This window comes from Lolium perenne, chromosome 5, assembly GCF_019359855.2.
Source record: "Lolium perenne isolate Kyuss_39 chromosome 5, Kyuss_2.0, whole genome shotgun sequence".
NCBI classification, from domain to species: Eukaryota; Viridiplantae; Streptophyta; class Magnoliopsida; order Poales; family Poaceae; genus Lolium; species Lolium perenne.
Window position 1 is genome coordinate 249568088 of NC_067248.2, and position 5339 is coordinate 249573426.

A 5339-nucleotide genomic window follows, 5' to 3' on the forward strand; every position below is an offset into this window, starting at 1 on the left:
TTCCTTTTTACAAAAAGGCTTGCTATGGTATTTATACCATTTCTTGTTTATTTTAGGTTTGAGAAAACTCTACCTTACTTGAGAAAGTAAGTAGAATATTTTGAACTCCTATGTTCCAACTAGTTTTCTCTCAACATCTTCAAAATTCCATTTCACTTGAGTTCATTCCCAATTGTCTCTAGACAATTGAGGTGTGTCCCATACCTTTCAATTAAACTCTTTTTCAAATGGCAACTCTTGCACATCTTATGCACATCTCTGATCCACCACATTGTATCCCCTCCATCCTCCAATTTTTGATCAAATGGATGATCATTTGATACTTCCAAATCACTCCCAATTGACCTCTTATTTGAAGAACAACTTATATTTCTTCATGTCTATCTCACTCCTCTATTTCTTTCCATCATCACCTTGACCTCATGAATTGGAGATTCATGTCACCATATTCATCCTTGTGAGTATATGGTTATTTCACTCTCCATCTCTCTTAACCTTGCCCTATCATTGACTAAACCACCATCACCACCCCATCTATCTTGACATGCTCATGCATTGTTGCATGTGGTCAATCCCAATCCTTTCAATTTTGAATTCAAATGAAAACTTCTATTCATCAACTCTACCTCGGGAATTATCTTCTTCATAAGTTGGTCTCAACCAGAGTGGTGGAGATTATTCTCATGGCACATGTCACCTTCATACCCCTTTTTATCTATATGTATCTACTCATATTCTTATCATCATCAAAGTCACTCATAGACATTATCTCCTCAACATCATGTCTTGGACTATACACATGAGTGTTGGGCATCTCTCTCATTGTTCCCTTGTGTTTGGCAAAAATGGAGCCGGCCAATTATGTTGGCATGACAATTTCGGCCAGCCATTTTCCTCCTCACTTTCTTCCTCCACAAGACTTGCCTCCCACCTAACCCAATCATTAAATGGACAGCCACCCACCTTAGCCAATCAGAAAAGGAGGCAGCCACCCCTCTCCCTCTATAAAACCCCCCCTTGGCCGGCCACCTCCACCTTTGGCTCTCATTTTCCACTCCCCACTCATTCCCTCACTCCCTCACACCCTTCTCCTACCTCTCCCCACGAAAATACTGCTCCCCTAGCTTCCATGGCCGGCCATGGCCATGGAAAGCCACCAAGATGAAGCTCCCCTCCTCCCTCAAGCTTCCCCTCACCATGAGAGCCTCCCTCTCCATCTTCTCCCCAACCCTAGATGGTTTAATCTCATCTTCTTCTTCCTCCATTGCTAAGATTGGATCTTGATGCAGGTTCATGTTGATCCAAGCATGGAGAAGCTTGAGCAATCCTCAGATCTGAAGTTCTTGAGCAAAGTTCGTCCAAATCCCTGCAGTAATTTCTACTATCTTGCTATTTCAGATTCTGGTACGAACTTGTAAAATCTACCAAATCTCGTGTGCAGATCCAAATCGAGTGATTCAAAGTTCCGCGGATAGGTATTCAAAAGATCTACAACTTGGCGTTGGTCTCATCCTCAAATTCGTTACAGATACTCCCTGGTAAATAAAGTTCTGTAAACATGCAGATTCACTGTTTGTTAGATTTGTTCCGTTTTACAAAACCTTTTTGAGCAAACTCAACTGTGGGTGAAAGCCCTCTTCAATACCTTCATTTTGGCGGTTGTTTCACTTCGATTGACCCCCTGAAACTGAAATGGTTCACAGATCAAGATCTGGTCAGATCTGACTTGGTCGAATTAAATCAGGAGCTTGGGAACGAATTTTTGAATGAAACAAACTGGGTAAGAACCACTTTTTCAATACCTTTCAGACGCAACTGACCTCAGATTTTTATGAATCGTGTACGATTTGTGGTGAATTAAACTTGTTCTGTGTGTTCTGCAGACATGGCTGTTAGTTTTTAAATCACCAAAAATCCATCTTTGAACCTAATTGAGTGATTCCAACTTTGTAGGATTGCTGTATGTTTTCTTAATCATCTCCAACAAGTTTCAAACATTTATCTGTTATGAAAATCCAGTTGTAAAGAAATTGGTAAAGACATACAGTAACCTTGTTAATCTATTTGTGAGAGTTTCAGAAACTATTTGAACCCAAATCCAATTGTGTATGCATCTCTGTTTGAATATCTTTCAAATGCCAGTGGTCTCATATTTTTAGGATTTTTCTACGATTTATGGCTTACAGATCTTGTTTTCTGTACAGCCAGATCCAAACAAATTCCTAAATTTGTAGGTTTAATATTTTTGGGTGAATCCAATTGGGTTAGTCTTGTATTAGTACTGGCCATCTAGGAAAAATAGTGTTAGTCTCTGTTCATGCATATTTCTTACTGTTACTAATGTGTATGTGTGACATGGATTGTTGAACCAAAACTCTTTGGTTTATTTTTAAACCTTTGCCCACTCTTTTATTTAAAAATTGGTCAACCAATGTTTTATTCTTGCAAAACAAAACCTCTGCAACTTAACCTTAGTTCTATTGATTGGCTTAAGTCTTCAAATGGTGTGGCATATCATTTACTTCCTATTCTTGTGTGGTGTTATGTGAGCAAACTAAGTTAGGAAAAACTGTTTTCTACTTTTCCAAAAATGCTTGAAAATGTTTTCTGAATGTATTTGATGTCAAACTAATGCCCTTGTCCTCTTTTTGATGTTATCTACCAGGGGATACTTAGTTGTGCCATGGTGATACCGAGAGAGGCAATTGCTAAGTTATGATACTCTCATACCTTTACTAGGTAAATAAAATGGGTTCTCTTTTAGTTGCTTTGTAGTATCTATAAGTTCTTTGTATGTAGCCCGTAGTAAGGTGGTTAGCTATTGCTTGTTGATTGTTGAATGTTGCATGCTTGTTATGATTGGTGCAATGTGATTGATTGTGTTCCTTTTATATTTTCCGACGATAGATGCGAACGATTCCGGAGAAGAAGAAGAAGTGGTTCGGACAAGGATCTTATTTATATTGACGGGATTCTTATATTGATGAAGTTGAAGAAGTCCAGGGACAAATAAGCCAAGGCAAGCCATCTTTTGATCTCTGATATGATGTCTCTTTGGATGTCATCTTGTGCTATCAATAGCATCTTGGTTCTATGTGTGATGATCTCCATATTGTTGTCATCTATGCTTGGATGCAAGCATGGTACCTCTAGTAGTTTTATCTTGTCAAGGTCTTGGTAATTGGTTGGGTGTATGGTATCATGGCCATTGCTATCCAACTTGCTTTCTATATTTAGCTTGAATATGTTCCACCTCGGGACAAGATTCATACTACACCCCCTTCTAGTGTAGATGTATCAATACCATGTTTTTGGTGTATTCTCAAATTGTGATGAGTATGCCTGTTTTCCCTTAATGGTGTTGGTGTTGGTCAATTCTCATCCCTATCTATCTATTGATTGGGTTAGATAGCACCACAAATCTGAAAGTATATTTCCTCTTGTGTTGTCATAATGCATGCTTAGCTCAAGCAAGTATGATCCACTCCAATACCTCTTTTTCATACCCTCAATGGCGTGATGACCCTCATCTCGGCCATAGTGTTGTATTAGTTCAACTCATGAAACTTTAGATTGGGAACCCCTCAAGGTTTACCTTGTTGTAAATGTTTATGAAAACCTTGGGTGAGGCAATCTTACCCAAGTGTATGGTTTATGAAAGGAAAGGATCTTGACACATGGTTCTTTGTATTCGCCCGGAACAACTAAACAACGCAACCATAGCTACTCCAACGTGGGCACGGGGCTTAACTTGACGTTTGTTCTTCTTAGCATGAGGCACCGCACAACTATACAAGGGTACAGTTACCCCCGAGTCCGGGTTGTCATGGTTGGGACAATAGTATAACGGGAGGCCTTCGGGGCTGACCCGTCCGGAAGACACTATGGGTCTCCTGGCTTGGCGGTGGAGCCACGCTCTAGAGGAGGTGAGCTGCCACGGTGCCGGGGAGGTACATACTCCATAGGGTAGGACCTCGTGTTATGTCGAATGGGCGAAAGGTTATGTCCGGGTATCCGTCGTGGCATATGTCGTTATGCGGGGATGATGCCCACACGATAGGTATCCGGATAGTTGTGGTGAAAGTGTGCAAACTCTGCAGAGTCAAAACTATTCGAATAGCCGCGTCCGCGGTCATGGACGGTTGGGATGGCCGTTACCGAGCTGTGTCGAGTTTTGGTTTTGAAAATGATTTCCAAAGGAAATGTGTGTTGGAAGTACCGGAAGGGTACGGGAAAGATGGTGTGCCGACCATGTGGAGATGGTCGAGGAAAATGAAACAAAAGAGGGTGACCCTTCCTAGTGTTTTCATGTAGAGGAACTCTTCTTCAATAAAGATATAGAGATGTCATAGGACCACCAAAGTGTCCGCATCACTTGAGATGCCGGCATGCTTTATCCACAAGAGAAAACGATTCTCTTTCACATGCTATATCCACAAGAGAAACTATTCTTCCTCTCTTGTCTCTTTTAGTTAGCTCTGTTAGCATCTTTCTTGATGGTTTGCGAGTACAATTCCAAATGTACTCACGGCTTTGTCCCTGGCTATTTACTTGGCCAGACTTGAAGGAACTCGACAAACGAAGAAGGAGTTGGCGACGTCTATGCGAGCTAGGAACGTCTTCCCAGTCAGTTGCCTGTAGGGTTATGGCAGATGACTTGGGTACTGCGCTGCTGAAGTGATGATGCTACTCTGATGTTTAGTTAGGCCCTTCGTGGCCATTATGTAAAGATTGGTCATGTGACCTTATTGTAATTTTCTTATTCCGCTTTGTAATGGATGGTGTAATTTGATATCAGTTCGGTTATGTGTTCACGGCGCACTGATCATGGGATCGTGAACTGTATACATAACAGGGAATTTCGGACAGCTAGTCCGGGGTCCCCACAACTACCATCCCCTCCGGTTGTCCCGATTTCTGTCACTTCGGGGCCATTGGTTCTGGACAGCGACATGTGTATACAACTTGCAGGTAAGACCATAAACAATGAATATCATGATGAAGTAATAACATGTTCAGATCTGAGATCATGGCACTCGGGCCCTAGTGACAAGCATTAAGCATAACAAGTTGCAACAATATCATTAAAGTACCAATTACGGACACTAGGCACTATGCCCTAACAATCTTATACTATTACATGACCAATCTCATCCAATCCCTACCATCCCCTTCAGCCTACAGCGGGGGAATTACTCACACATGGATGGGGGAAACATGGCTGGTCGATGGAGAGGCGTCGGTGGTGATGGTGGCGATGATCTCCTCCAATTCCCCGTCCCGGCGGAGTGCCGGAAACGGAGACTTCGGCTCCCGAGACGGAGTTTCGCGATGTGGCG

The 5339-nt window shown here is 41.9% G+C and overlaps 1 long non-coding RNA gene across 1 annotated transcript; it reads left to right on the plus strand.

Annotated features, from left to right (window-relative positions):
* The first annotated feature begins 1001 nt into the window (after nt 1-1001).
* LOC127302628 (uncharacterized) lies at nt 1002-3444 on the plus strand. Its single transcript, XR_007852975.2, has 4 exons — nt 1002-1352; nt 1442-1780; nt 2666-2739; nt 2908-3444. It is a non-coding gene; the product is annotated as an uncharacterized lncRNA (long non-coding RNA).
* Nucleotides 3445-5339: the final 1895 nt, after the last annotated feature.